A 16,903-nucleotide genomic window follows, 5' to 3' on the forward strand; every position below is an offset into this window, starting at 1 on the left:
TAAGATGACCCACTAAGAAATCCAACTGACTAAGGAATAAATTAGTCGGTATATCAACTGACTAAGGCTATGTTAGTCGGGAGAGGCACCAGATGGACTAACGTTATGTTAGTCGGTGAACCAATTTAAGTTTTCAGTGCACGATATCGAAAACCTTGAAAAACCTCACAAGTGACCAAGCTGACAAATTGTATCCGAATACCATTACAGGTCTACGCATTTTATTTACATTTGCCTCTACAAGCGCCAGTGTTGAACGAGCCAACTCCATCTTGAAGTTAATCAAATATAATCATCGTTAAACCATGGGTGAAGATCGAAGAAACGCACTACTACTTTGTACATCCATAAGGATGTGCGTCTAGACTATGGTAAATGCATTGACATATTTGCCACATGATACATGGATTTTGTTAAAGAATCCACTTAATGATGATGCATGACGTATGTGCTGTTTAAACTTATGGGCATTGTTTGTACTCGTGTAATGAATTCCTAACATAAGCGATAAGTAAAATAAGGTCACCAGTAACTTGATGAATGACTCTTTCTTCGAACTGCTAAGATCAGATGTGGGAATCCAACAAAATAACTCATCTGGAGCCCGGCGGCATGATATGTCTATATAATTATCATTCATTAAATAAAAGCACAAGAATTTCCTTTGATAGTGGTAAAACCGCGCGTAGGAAATGAAGCGACCACGTCTGCGAGGCTCCGACGAAACGCGTCAAAACGAAAAATACGCTTGAAATTAAAACTCCTCCTCGGATAGCACAAGCGATGAATGTTTTTACAATGCGAGGTGATATCTTATAGATTAAATCTATATGCGAATTCCTCTTGGTAGAAAATGCAGCTAATAAAACATAATGTAGTGCAGATGCGTTGTAATGTACTGTTGCATGTGTCTAGCAGAAAAATCTTGCTTCCAGGGTGAAGTCCTTCTACCAAGATGGATGCACAAGGAATTTATCTACAAAATTGTGTCATGTGCTTTTTTCAGACCGTTTCTTGATTGGCCAGTTGTTGCCATGATTCAAAAACATCTACTAGGGTACAGTAGTGAAGGTATTTCAACAACAGGTGAGCTTGCCTGATTTATATTCTATTGAGTCACAATGTTGAAAAGGCCAGCAGTGAACAAAAGAGATGATTTAAAAAGGAATTGCTGGTCTGTTGATGGTTAAAGGCAATTGATGGTTGTGTAGTTAAATCAGCTGACAATTGTAAACAAACTGTGATGAAGTGCAACTGTCTTTAGAATTAATGATAAAATTTCGCTACAGCATCATTAACTATAAGTTCATACTATCTGATTATCTGGATGATCTGATGATCTGACTTTGATGATGCATGGCGTATGTGTTGTTTAAAATCACAGTTACCATTATTAACTATAAATTCATACAAACTGATTATCTGGTTTGTAGTAAAATGATGGGTAGTCGATACCCTAATATTATGTACCGGTACGGTATCTTTTGTGTACTCAATTCAAATCCTAACCTTATCTTATCTTGTCATGGCATTTGGTGTAATTTGTAGCGAATGTCGTATTTAGTATGTTGATGTATCACATTTAGTACAAGAAGCCAGTTGTTGAGTTCAATGGTCATTTCAGGACAGGCTGTGTCATTGTGAATTATTGTTTTTCACATCACACTGCTTTCATTGTATTACTCAGATGAAAATGACAACTTACGATCACCATTTTATCTTTGTAACCAAAACTGTGAAACAGCTTTGAACAATGAAAGGATTTACTTGGAATGGAGAATTACCCTATACACACAGTCTCTATATAAATTACAAAGCCACTATCGTTTATGCCAAAAAATCTACCAAATGACGAATAGCAACAACCAATCAAAGCATTAATTGGCTTCATATGATTTGCTTTAAACATGGAGATATTCATTATATGTGTGGCTAAATGTGTAAGACTGCATTGACTCCTTACATAAGTGCTCATTCTGGACATTCAAAGAGTAACTTTCAGAAATAAGAGACCTGCCAATCAAGATGATATACCAAATTGGTATTGGTCTCAAGTCCAAGTGAAGAAAAATGGACTCGAGTACTATAAACGTGTGGGTATTACACTTTTCTATGTGGGTATACTGTACGGGTGGGATCTACATTAAATACGTATTTGTTGCCACATTGTGCAGTTCAGTGGTGTTGTTATTGTTTGTTGTATAGGGCAATAAATCTTATAAAGCTTTATGCAACAGACACATCCCTACCTGTGATTCATTGCGTAACGGTAAACTGAAATGTAGGTGCTTTTTGTTTTGTTTTTTAAATCATGTGATGCAACTTACCAGGTAGAAACAGTTAAACACAACAACACTGTGATACAAAAATTCTAACACAGTGTTAGTAACAGATGATAAAGCCACAAATGAAAGTATGAGTTCATCTATAAGAATTCAAAATCATTACAATTTTGGAAGCTAGGAATGTTTTAAAGAAAATGGTTACACATCTCAAAAAGAGTAATGGCGTGCAGTTATAACAATTCTTCATTCATATAAACAGTTAATAGACATGTCGTTTAACATACAACATTAAACCAGGGAATTGGAGAAAGTATTCATATGTTTGCACAAATCGTAGATATAACCCCCAGTGTCAACGTGTAAATTGTGTAGACAAGAGTACAACGACACAGGATTCTGGATTTGGGCAGGTTTCCAATAACATGTTTTCTTACTTTTTGGAATGAATATCTTTCTTTCTAATAAAAAACCCGCAACTTTTCAAAAGAACCAACATTTCTTCAATCCTTTGAACAGATGATTGAATTAGTTTCAACGAATAAATGATAACAATCAACCGCAAAGTACAAGGTTAGCAATACTCCCGTTACAAAGAATTTCATCCTAAAAGCAGTCAATGATGCGTTTCCAAATTTCCTGTTATTTGTTTGCACTTATCGTGCTCAATGGACACAACGTGTTTTGTTTTAATAATCTATTTATATAGCGCATAGAACCGACGGTCTCAATGCAACTATTTGTAAGTTCGTTGCTGTCCCTTGTAGAGTTAGCAAAGTTTGTACTATATAGGCTCTCATATGTGTGGACTCTAAAACATCATAACGTGTATGGATGGCCACAGTGGACAAAAATCAGATATTTATGAGGAAATATATTCAATTTAATAGTTACATAAATTCTATTTAATGTTAACATAAATACGATTTATGCAAACATTAATTCTGAGCTAATTAGGAGGAGTTTGTTTTTTATGTCTACATAAAATTGAATTCATTCAGACATATATTCGAATTAATGCTGGCTTATTTTCAAATTCTCAAATTTCGATTTTATGAGGGCATATAATTCATTTTTTGCTAGCATATATTTGATTTAATGCTAGCATATATTCGAGTTATTGTCAGAATATATTCGATTTTATACTGACAAATATTCGACAAATGAGAGTGCAGGAATATATGTCTGATTAATGCATATAATCACTTCTGACAACAATTCAGCCTCATCCGACAACAACGTACTCACATCTGACATTTCAGTAACAACCAATCGCTTGTTACATACTCTATACTAAAAGGCGGGATAATTATACTATAAACTAATGTTCGGTTCCTCTATATAGATACTGTACCGTACCAGCTGCGTATTGATAATGTAGTTAGCACCTCCCTCTTTCAATCTGTGGTTAATATTAATGTAAATTTAAAGAATAGGCCTGACGTGTGCCTGTATTGCATGTACGGGCTACCACATTATGTCAAAATATTCTTGCTGTGAGTTGGACTTCTCTTTATAAAGTAAGTATACCTTGTAAAGGGTTTCAATATATACACATGAATGTATTTGTCATTTAAGAAAAACATGTAATAGTAATGTCCCCACGCTTCCATATAATTTGCATTTATGATTTTCAATATGCACATAATAAACCTATCACTATAGGTATCCGTTGCGCACAAGGCATTGTTTTGTCAGGGGACATTATAATTAAGTATTGTGCGTTCCTGTAGAGGTAATTTAATGTGTATCTTTTATGGAGGAATGTGGGGACGAACATAAATAGCATAAATTACAGAGAATAAAACGTAACATAGATAAATTCCATAAAAGCGATTAAAGGAAAATTAAAAGTTAGTAAAAAAGCAACAGTTTTCAAAATGTTAGTCAACTGAAAAAAAAAATGAAATATCAATAAACATATATTAAATGAAGATACCATTTAAGATACCATTTTGAATAAAAAAAAGCGATGCTCTGCATAGAAATGAATTTGTGATAATTTTAATCCTATATGTTGGTGCTATTGCACGATGTCATTGAAGTATGATGCTTTCATCGGTTTGAGTGCATGTGTCTGTATGTGTGCGTTTGTTTTGCTATCTGACCGAGGACTTGAACAAAAGAATTTCAGGTCCTCGGTTGTGATTTCTAAAGAATCACCACGTCCTCGGAAGAATTCTATTGTATGGGGTATTGTTAAAGTTAGGGTACGTGGATTTGAACAATGGAAAATACAATGGGGTCCTCGGTCTGAATGAAACACAAACATGTGTGTGTGTATGTATGTGTGTTTATGTGTGTACGATTGTTTGTGTGTATGTAGGTTTGCATGCATGTGGGTTTATCTATGTGTGTGTGAACGCTCGCGTACTCGTACTCAAGTCCGCGTGCGTTCTTAAGAATAATCCTTCTTTCGGGGTTACTGCAATCCCTCTTGCGTTTTTAACAAATGTAATGTGAACGTCGCGGACTTATGGTGACCTGAGATTTCCTACTAAGTTATAATATCCGCTCTATCCAGTTATAATTTTGCGTTTTTTTTTTAGCGTGCAGTAGGCGTGAGGTATACCTACATTGTGTTTGTTCAAATGCCAGGCCTGGCCTTTCTTAACAGAAACACTACCTGACGACGCTATACGTAAACATAGTTTATTTTTCTTTGCACCGATTCGACCAACACTGCATAAAAGTCACCTTTAAGTTCGTGAGACTAGAACAAACTGAATGACAGTCCATCAATTTAAATCGATATATACCAATTTAAATCGATGATATGTAAAATAAATCGGTATATGTCAATTTAAATCGACATTTACCAGTTTAAATCGATGATATGTCGAATTCAATTGGTAGAAGTCAATTTCCTTAGACTTATACCAGTTTCCAGCAACTCAAATTGACGTATACCATATTTAAATTGACATATCATCGATTTAGTTCATTAACATATTCAATATATATATATATTGCCATATTGCCAATTGAGATTATAATCCCAAGCTTTCATCATTGTTGATTAAATTGATCAGCAAGGTTCTTTCGCTGACTGTGGACCTACCTGGTATATATGTTAACTTACCATGTTTACAAGCTATTTTTAGCAAAAATCAACTCAAGCCCTGCCCCTAATAAATGTGCATAATATCACATTGAATATACATTATCATGTACCCGCTATTTACTAACACCTTCACACAAAGTATGATTCAATTCTGAAAATGTTTACAATTGACCCTGTGACCTCATTAATACTCTTGATATGAGCACCAAAATCAATCAATAGGGCTCTTTTACTCACTATGGCGAATCTATGTACCAAGTATGACTTCAATCCAACTTGCCGTTGTTCAGTTACCGTGTTTACAAGCTATTTTAGTGAAAATCAAGTTAAGCCCCGCCCCCTAATTAATATGCATAATATCAACTTGAACATATATGACCATGTACCCGTTATCTACCAACATACCAAGTATTTAAAAAATTGGGACTTTTGGTTGCAGAGTTATTAGCATCGATGTTTTAAGATGTTTACGTTTGACCCCGTGACCTCATTAATATTCATGAAGTGAGCACCAAAATCAATAGGGTTCTTCTACTCACTATGGCGCATCTTATGGCGGGCCATTCGGTGATGATTTACATGTGGAGATACATCACGTGTAGTCACCTGACAAGGTGCGCAAATAATTGAAAATAAACAGTAGAATGCATTATTTGAGCTTGAATACTAGAATTGTTACCCCCCCCCCCTACCCTGGGTAAATATTTAGCTACAGTAAAACGTAACCTTACAGTAGGCCCTACTGCAGAACAATATCATCTCTGGTTATGGTGTAACTGGAGTAGGTAGTTGCATATGTGTACGTAGTTAAGGCCTATGCAGTTGCATGTTTATATTGGCTAAAAGCATTCCTATACTATAGCTACACGTAGACAAACCCAGTTTGCATTGAGATACTTGCACGTCATTGACATAACAGTTTGTCAGCCTTTTTATTACACTGAAATCTCTTTGCAAGTAATTGTCCATAATTACCATTGACAAAATTATGATGGACACCCTTGCTAGCTTACCAGCTTGGTTATTCTGGAACTTTTTAAGTATTCGCCCACCTTGTCAGGTGACTACACGTGAAGTATATACACATGTCAATCATCACCGTATAAGTCCAAGTAAATTTACTTCTACCGATTTAATTCGACATATCATCGATTTAAACTGGTATATGTCGATTTAAATTGACATATACCGATTTATTTTAAATATCATCGATTGAAATTGGTATATGTCGATTTAAATCGGTATATGTCGATTTAAACTGGTATAAGTCGAATTAAATTGGTATATGTCGATATAAATTGACAAATACCGATTTAATTCGACATATCATCGTTTTAAACTGGGATATATAGATTTAAATTGAGACTGATGGCATAAATGTGAACATTTTATATGACCTTAACACGACTGCGCAGTTTATTAATCTCGCAAGCGGACTTATTACGAAACTCACTCGTTCTTAAATGTGAACTCGTCATTTTCTTAATTGATGATCCTCCTCGCGGACCTAATATAAAAAATAATCGCCCCTGCGTTCTTAAATGTGAACAAAGTCCAAAATTCGCTTCGCTGATTTGCTTTGCTCTGCTGACTCGCCTCGCTCCGCTGATTCGCTTCGCTCCTTTGATTCGCTATAATTTGGCCTTGTTCACATGTAAGTCCGCACGCATACTTGATAACTACAATATGAACGCTCGCGGACTTGAAAGGTGACTCGAGATTTCCAGTTGCAACTGAGCGGGAGTTTTTGAACAAACAGTACAGTACGTACGTTCATTTGTTTGTATACGTACCAGACCGTTGCCATTTTAACCGATTCGACGAAACGACGCTATACATAAGGTAACCAATATCAATTTTCTTTTAACCAATTCGACCTTTCAACCAATTGAAACAGTCTTACCCCAAATACGAAATGCTTGTCAAATGTGTATTTTTAAACGCAAGATGACAACTTATATATTTTGTTTAGATGTCTGATATTTGTTTGGTATCTTTTGGGCGTCCTTTTTAATGTTTACCTTTGTTTTACTACGTAATATTGTAAATGCATATTGTATTGAGGGCTACTCTGGAAAACAGTGCTTCTGCACTGAGCAGGACTACCCTCATGAACGATGACAATAATAACAAAAATATAAAAACAATATATAAATTAATAACATGTAATGTGATGTCATCAACTTGATACGTCACTCAGGGGTGTACTTGAGTAATATATAGTATATGCGTTATGACAAGCTTAAACATGAAAATAATGTGTGTACATAGCCATAAAAAAGCCAAAGTTACCTGATATCAACACACTAACACCATAACCATGTGCACATTACAGTTACAGACTATGTAGCTTCGCATAACCGATAAGAGTGCTTCAAAGCAAGATACTATGGGAAGAGACTATGGAAAGGTAGTTGCATTAGAAGACATTAACTGCCTAGCAATTGGGATCATTTATTACCAATATATTATGCACTTCGAGAGTACCATTTATGAGATATTGTGGATACCAATATTTTCACATTAAGTCATGCCAACTGTGCATGATAACAAAACAACTTATCATTATAGATAATATTAGATATATGGTTGCTCATCACTGTTTCGGTACTTTACATTAAACCTATTTACTCGTTAATATGCACCATATCAATACCAGGAACAATATCACACATTTGTGGACCATGGGCTATCTGTGAACCACAATATCAGAGGAATCCAATCTAAAGCTTACACATCATGTTTAAAGCAGTTTTTGTAAAAAGTAACATGAACCCTCACCAACCAGCAAAACATGAACAGTTTACACACTTGCTGACGTTAATAGCACCTGCACCAAGAAAAGAAGCAATACAACAGTTCTTGCTATACTGATAACATTTGACGGAAATCTAAAATAAACTAAAAAAAATAAAATATATATGTAAAGTTCAGATGTATTTGGCAAGACTTATTTTCGCTAGCAATACATGAACGCCAAGTTCGGAATGTGAGGAATTTATTTCTGGCGAAAATCTTGCTATAGGCGGCACAGACTATTTCGGTTAGGAGTCCCGGGCAAAAAGTTCGAGTGCCGGGCCCACACGACGCGGCCCACCTTGGCTACAAACCTGCTTGAAAGATATTCTAGTATAGGGTTTGTCCCACTCCCAGTGTATTAATGCCAGTATACTCTATATATTGCCGTTCATCTCTCAGTGAAATGTGTATAACTCTCCAGACTAAGCCATCTGTTTGCAGTTAGCATAGGCTTACGTATTCTCTTTTTCTTAGTAAGTCCCTAGCAACACAGAATGGCATAATATTACTCATGCTACTAAGTATGTGGGTTAGGAGATGACACTCTTGTCCCAAGCCAGCTAGACCTCATGTATGTTAGAAAGTAATATACTGGGCAATATCACAACCGGTTAGCCTACTTCACTCTAAAAAAAAAATCTGTAAACGTTTAGTACAAAACTGGTTTAATGTTGCTGGAACGAACATTTGTGTTTCCTCGGATTAATCGTGTGATAGGTTAAACGATAGACTTCTCGGATTAATTGTGTGAAATGTTCAAAATGTTTTCTTTTTTCATCAGACTGAGTTGCTGCAACCGTGGTCTGATATTTCTTCTATAAAACCCTTTGGAGTTTTCTCAAAAAAAAAAACTGATTTAGTTTTACCTTCAACGAATTTGGTTCATTACCCGTTTTAACAAATGGCTCTTCTCTGGGGGAAATTACTGTGTGAAAATTGTATTGTCAATGGGTTTATTTTCAAAAGTGGGGGTCGCACTCCCCCCCCCCGACCCTTTGGATACACGCCCCTGCCCCTATGTCTTAAATAAATATATTTTCAATGTTTAGGTTACTGCTTATATATTAATTGCACGAAGAACTTCACACGTTGCCTAAAAGTTTTACCATAAGAATATAATGCACAAAAATGTTTCATAACTTTTAAAATACTTTGTTAATTATGATATTTACTATTGATTTTTTATCATCATTGGAAAAATGGTTAAATGAATCACTTCTCTTTCACATGAAACTTATATAAGTAAACTGACTTCTTTAGCAACCTCTGGCATAGGTTTTCTTGGAATGCTTCTGGTTATAATTCCGGTAAAGGGAAACCTGGAATTATTCATAATACACAATTCAAAATATTAAAGAACAATCGAAAATTTCCATATCCACCCCTCTATCCTAACAAGATGATATCTTTACTGATGCACAACAGACTGCTAGAGATCTGGATGCATTAGGAATAAAATCGAAAAACTGTTATCTTTTGGTAAATTCAGATACACGGTGTTAAGTGAACATGCATGTGTAGTATATTATAAATGTTCATTCTGAATCAAGTCAGATGTACCCTATTTTGAGTGCAATACCACCCCCCCCCCCCCCCCCCTCAGCATTGCTATGCACGCAGGATTCTGGAAAAAAACACTTTTGGAATGCATATTTTTCTTTCTTTCTTTTCAAAACAACACACCTTCTCAAAGAACCAATACAATTTTCTAGTCCTTTGAACAGATGTTTGAAATAAAAAATGAATCATAACAATCAACCGCAAAGAACGGAGTTAACAACACTCCCATTACAGAGATTTTCACGCTGAAAATATTCAATGAAGCGTTTCCAAATTTCCTGTGATTTGATTGGCTAATACTAGTCAAAGTAAATTTGCAATCACACCACTGTTATTTCTTCTTCGCAAACTTGCATACATTTTCGCGGTCCCTTTGACCACGTGCTTCACTTAGTTTGTGAGTGAAAACTATATACTTCATACTTCGTCAAAAGTAGCCATTGGCACTTCAGTTTGTAATCGACATTGCGTAAACAGGTTATTTAGGCTACATACTGTAATGGGAAAGGGGTCGGAAATGGCTAGGGTTGAATAAAACTTAAGAATAAATTTGCATTGGGTAACTGTTAATGGTTAACTTACGAAAGAGGGCGAGGAGCTAGTACTAGGCCTTTTAGAGGCCTGTTCTTGTGTCGTCGAGATCCATACGTTATATTTTCTACATCGTTTCAGGGCTTCAAGTAAATCAGTTTAAAGTGCGGTAGTTTTATACTTGCATTTTCTCTCTTGAAACTCGTTTTTCTTCAATGAGGTTCCCGACATTCATAGCTTATTAGTAGCCCACAACATTTTCATAGACGCTATGTAAGGGACTTGTATACCCCGTAGAGACAATATGCACTGCATGATGCCTGACAAGCATATATGGTAACTAGTCTAAGGCAAAATATCCCGCTTCAGAATTTGACAGAAATTTTATTGTATACGATTTACAGCTTTCATCATTTGACCTTTCCGTGTATATGATAGACTTATCACTATATGCTTCGGTTGCGCACAAGCCAATGTGTTGTCAGGGGTCATTATAACTAATGTAGGGCCTACGTTCCTGTAGAGGTTATTGTAAAGATTGGTTATCATTGCTTTCCTTTTTAAGCCAGGTTGGTACTTTCCCCCTTACAGGTTTGTTGATGATGCTACCTTTAGCAACTTCCTTTCCTTTACTTGGCCTGAGGTTATTCAATAAAAGGATTGGAGTTTACATTCTCATTGATTTCATATTGTTGTCAATTGCAGCAGTCCATGCGTCATGGCCAGAACCAATGCGCTCTCTTGAGTGTGGATATTTGTCGATAAGCTGCTTGGCTACCTCTATTTTCATTCCATATTATATATCAATGGCCTTCTTAGATTGACCAAATTCAACTAGTTCTTGTGGTTTGCAAAACTGATTACCAGTTATTCCTCACATCTGCTGAAAACTTGGAAGAATAAATCAATACCAATTTTTTGTGCAAAATCTAAAGAGAGCGTAATTTAATCAAAATTTATACTATGCTTTGGGACCACAAAGTGACCATCAGGAACTTTGTAAGCACTTAAAGGGTAACAAACTATTAAACAGTCAATTTTTATAAGGCAGAAACTATTGGCTTCAATTAATATGTATGAGCTTACCTTTGAAATATGCTGGCTTGAATATGTTTCAACAATAAATCATATCTCATTCCCTATTGCTAGAAACACACTAGTGAGGCCAATGATAAACACTCACATTGTCCGAATCCATAATACTACCATCCCCCTCTCATAGCCTATCCCACAAACCTGCACTGTGTAACACCCTTCAAATTCATTAACATTCATGTTTTTAATGCTGTCCAAACCAGCTACATCTGCATCTAAACAATAATGTTAGTCAAATCAATTATAATTTCAACTTCTGATTTCAAGAATAATTCATCAGACAGAAACATGCCTGTTTAATTTTAACTCTGCTGGTGGTTGAACTTTTTGGACACATTGACAATATATCTCAACTCTTCGTGTATCACACCTCATACACGAGATAGTTTTCAGTGTCACATATTTCAGTATTCGATCAGCATAATGCCACAGATAATGCTGTTTTGTTACACTCTCTCCTCGGGGAACAGCTGTTTGAAAGCAAGAAGTGATCTGCTATTACACTTTTTAGTATTGACACTGGTTTGTTCCCCTTATCCAAGAGTTTCCATACTTGCAGTCAAGAAACTATTTGCCTGGAAACTTGTTCAGAGCAAGGGAAAGTGCATATGGTACCCCCCCCCCCCCCCCCATTAAGTCATGCATGATCTGTTGAGGGCTTCCATTCATGCTGTTAAAATGGTTTAATTTATTCAAAGGACGTTCCCTGTAGATCCAATATGCTGAGCAAAGGGCAGGGTGTTGCTTTGCAAATTTCAAACGTGCATCATATGTTTCTCTGCTCCTTAAGATATATTCCTTAAGGCTTAACTTACTTTTAATATCATCACTTGTAACCATACCGTGTCTTCAAATCCTATGTGTCTTGCCACCACTAAAACATTCAGACATGTAATTCATACCAAGTTTATCACCAACTAGCAAAGAAATTTAACCTGTATATTTTCTCAGGTTCATGTGGCACTTTTCTGAGGTGGCAGATCCCAATAACATAGTAAAAGGAAGTAAGCATATGCTTTTGCTTAGGACAATAAGGAGGGCTTACCACTTCTTCTTCATCAAAATTAAGAATAGAATGAAGCGACGTAGGGTTTATACTAAAGACGGCATGTTCCTGAAATTATAACCATCATCCACATCTCTATAAATGCCTATAATAGTAGGTTTGTCTTTGTCAAAAACAACGTAATCAAACACATGTGATTTATTAAATAATGCTGATTGAGTTTTCAATATCTGGATGTATTGAAAGGTGCACTGATACATTTTCTTTACTTTGTCCGAGGATATGGTTTACGGTTCAATTAGACTAGCACATTCATTTATTATTGTGTGTAGGAAGATTTTATTTCTTTTCTGACATCATCTAACTACAATAAATCTGTTAGCAAACTGACTATCCACTAGAGAGCCTGAGTAAGAGAATGTGTAAAAGTAAGTTGGCCTGACATTTCGATCCTAGCAGGATCTTCTTCAATGGCTAAATGACAAGTAACGTACAGTAACAAGAGGGACAAAAACACGCACAGAAAGGTTAATGAGCATGGTGAACACAAAGATATAGATGTAAGGGGATTAGTAGACAAGGGATAAAGGGAAGGATGAAAGAAACCAACAGGAGAAGAGGAGAGGTAGGAGATACACAGTGGAGGGACAAAGAGAGGATTGAGGGAAGGGGGTAGGGAATAAACTAGAGAAAGACAAAGACAGAAAGGTGTGGATAAAAATGGGTGGAAGAAAGCTATGAGAAGAGTAGAGACAGGGAACAATGGGAGATGGAAGGGGGCGGGGAAACAAAAGAAAAGTTAGTCACGTCCTTCCTGAATGTTGAGCCCGTGAGGTTGAATGATGCAAAGGCGTTGCATCCACAGTCTCTTTCTCTGCTGATTCCTACTAGGTCAAGGCGACTACCTAAGGAATCAATCCCCTGTAGGAACATTTCATTAATGGTATGGTTGGAAGGTTAAAGTGTTCTCCAAGTAGGGTCTCAGTCTTCATGGTGTTAACAATGGATTATCTATACAGTTTTCTGTCAATGCAGCTCTTACATCTGAGATGGCACTCTTGCCCAATTTACTGTTGTCAAGATTGCGTACACATTTTTCTCATGGTTTTCTGATTGCAAATAATTAAGTAACTGGTAATGGTCACCGATGTTTTCTGATGATGTAATACGAGCCTGATAAACCTTCTTCAATGATAACATAAAGTAAGCACAGTGTATGTTAAGAGAAAATTGGATATCTTTAACATTTGTAGACTGTAACGCCCCTCCATCATCTATTTCATCATCATTTTCACCACCAACAAAGGTTAAAATGTTGAGTACATGAATGAAATCTAAAAGAATTTGAAGTATCATAAGTATTGATACATCCTTCAAATTGGCATTCAACTAAAATGCAAGTATGCATGTGTAGCTGAAGATTTCTTCATATTACTGTCGGGTCCATATTTATGCTAGAATCACACACAGGACATTCTGTTTCACACCAGTGCTTTCTCTGGGAATATCACCCTCCAAGATTTGTGTGTGTTTCTCAAGTACATGATTTTTTAAATTGCCGAACATGTTGCAACACAACCATCCTTACCACACTGAATGCGAAATTTAATAGAAATAGAGTGGTTAATCTGAACATGATGTATGAATGCATGTATGGAATCTGCCTGAAAGGAAAACAAGTTGGGCAAGAAAACATGGCAAGTAACTGAAATATGCATGAATTGAACCTTTTTCAAGTCACAAATGCTTTGTCTGTACTCTCTGAGCAATTGTAAGTGACACTGACCCTGCTGCTATGGAGCCTTAAATCTTGAGAAAGAAATATAATATTGTCCAGACGTACATTAGACTGGTATCAATTAATGATGTTAGTTTCATGTTGGTGGGTAACTCTTTCTGAGGACAACGTTCACTGAGAATTTCAGTGTATTTTCAACATTGGAGTCTTGCCAAAAATTTAGGGCTGTATCCTTGCCAAACAAAACATATGTATATCAAGCTTTTTCTGATTGTCAACTATGAGTATCAAGGGGTCTCAAAGTGGACACTAATTATATTGACAGAATGATTTGGTGTATTTAGCAGCCTGTAAAGAGAGAAAGGGACGTGGATGTGATACACTTGTTTCGAAGCTAGACTTGAGTAATTCGGGTGAAGGTTTCAGCTTTGCAGGGCTCGAAATAAGATAATATTAAAAGGGCCACCAGAGCAATTGAGAAGGGCACCACGGCCAAAACTCAAATAAAAAAACAGGCACCGATAGTTTCAACACGTTGTCACATTAAAGGGTGTGAAGACTTGGTCAAAAGAAACGTCTAATGCCGGTAACTTGACCTAGTTTCGAATGAGGTGTAACAGAAGTGTTAAACACCACCATATTGGCCCACTTACTCAATAGACGTTAGATTGAGGGAGAGTGAGGGGGTATCGCAGGTTATGTAACTATATGAACGATCTGTAGACTTTACAGGCAGATCACCTTTTTTGATTTTACACCAACCCCCACCCCTCGCCTCCTCTCCTTCCTCTTTCCGTGAATGAAATTCGATGTATTTATTAAATTACGTCATGACATTCAAGATAATAGTCAATTACGTTCAGTAAGACAAAAAGGAATATCTTTCTAAACTGCTTAAAGTTCAATACTTGACTTAATGTTTATATAAGAGGTCAAGGGTTAGTGGGCGTAATTTCTTATTTTATTCCTCTGCTGGACACCAGCTCAGATCAAGCCTTTCGTCCTCTCTTACTATAGCAGTTATCAATCCATTACCTCTTTTGTGCCCCGCACTTCATCGTTTAGTATATAATATTCATTTGAGAATTTGTTTCATCTTCTAATACAAGTCATAACATTTCGTTGTCTTTTAAATTATCTCAAAGGGCCCTCTGTTTGAAATTTGTGTCATCACTGCACGCTTCGTTGACCATCCCGCGACTCAGCATACAAAGACACGTATCGATTTACATCAGGAACAAAATTATATCCTAGACCTTTCGAAGAATATTAGCTGTACCTCACATGCACCTGTGTTACACAGACGTCTATCATTGTAAGTAAATTAAACATTTATGATTTTTTTTGTTATTAACAGCACTCCTGTATCGGAAAGTAACGCTAAATAGTACAATATGCCTGTAAGGGATATTTTGAATGAAAATATTAAAAAATAAACTTTTAACCATCGTATATGAATTTCGTCGTCTTTTTCGCAATCCAGCGTGAAATAAATACAAATGTGACGTTAAGTTCCTAATTAATCGTATAAACAGACCTTAGAATCGAGGATCAATTATAGAATAAGTCCAGGGAATCTTTCCCGACGACCAAAATCATCATTTCACACGGTTGCTCATTGAACATCAAAACATCCAAGAAAGTCTTCTTTCCCTCACGATGATTTCTTTATTAATTGCAATATTTCTCGATAACAATTTATTTATAAAGTCTTATGTTTTCTTAAGATTTTCCTAATTTTATCCACAGATCAGGTCTCCCGCTGCCTTAAGATAAGTTTGGCCGAACTAAATAAGCACATATTGAAATGGCCACCAAAAATACCTCGTAAGATTTACTACGTTTTTCTATTATTATAAAAGATCCAAATGTGTTTATACTAGGCATTCATACATGGCAGTACAAGAAATTAAAGTATTGATTATGTGTTTACTTTACATGCACCTATATTCAAGCAATGTTGTATACTGGAAATGTTTCATAAACCGGACTGCTCGTTCCCAGATAACTCCTGAAATGGGGAAAACGGCTCAGCGTCTAAGGAGAGGGGTGGTAGAAACTCCTAGTAGAATATCTCAAATCGCCGATAAAATGGATCCTCTAGGCATTCTGTGCCACAAATTCCATTATTCTAAACGATATAGGACCTTTCGATTGATTAGTTTAATTTACTGATCAGCAAAATGACATTTCTTGGTTAAAATTCACCCAAATGTCTCAACAAAAATAAAAAATAAATGATAAAGAACGATACTTGTCAATACTGGGCACTTCTAATCTTGAAACGAGGCGCTTCTTAACGTTTTTGTTGCAAAACAGGAGGAACGTGTCCCGTCGGATTTCTCGCATCAGGTCAATTGTGCCAGGATATATCACAAATGGTTTATGTCAAGGCTTAGTCTGGTAGACACAAAGGATGACTTGAGGTATACAAATTAAAGTTGATATGTTGTAGACCATTAAAATACCCGGCTATTAGCCTATGTTGGATGTCCACAACATTTTTTATTTTAAAGAAATGACCCTTTTTACAAGTGAGGTTCATCCCAATGAGGTGACTGGACCGTGTTTAGTCTTATACAAAGAACGGTGGGTCAGTTTCTTAGATACAACACAAAAGTCATCGTGAAGACTGTTATAGCCTCAAATGCCATGTTGAGATGCATTGGAAATATTTCACGTGCCCATGTTGTTAAATACCATCCAAGGGAGCTTTTCGCTTTTATGGAGATAACAGAACATGTTTTGGTGGAGTTATTAGAATTTTAAAACAATGGATTAACATTAAGATTTAGGATTGCATTGAGGAGCCGACATCATCGATCTCT

The 16,903-nt window shown here is 36.2% G+C and overlaps 1 protein-coding gene and 1 long non-coding RNA gene across 2 annotated transcripts in view; both read left to right on the top strand.

Moving 5' to 3' along the window:
• LOC139981252 (uncharacterized) overlaps positions 1–16,903 on the top strand; it is a 96,374-nt gene that overhangs the window by 51,447 nt on the left and 28,024 nt on the right. The gene's annotated exons all lie outside the window — the stretch shown is intronic.
• Positions 7,088–16,213, top strand: LOC139981284 (uncharacterized). Its single transcript, XR_011797822.1, has 3 exons — positions 7,088–7,188; positions 15,221–15,390; positions 15,825–16,213. It is a non-coding gene; the product is annotated as an uncharacterized lncRNA (long non-coding RNA).

The sequence above is a fragment of the Apostichopus japonicus genome, chromosome 15, assembly GCF_037975245.1.
Source record: "Apostichopus japonicus isolate 1M-3 chromosome 15, ASM3797524v1, whole genome shotgun sequence".
Classification (NCBI taxonomy): domain Eukaryota; kingdom Metazoa; phylum Echinodermata; class Holothuroidea; order Aspidochirotida; family Stichopodidae; genus Apostichopus; species Apostichopus japonicus.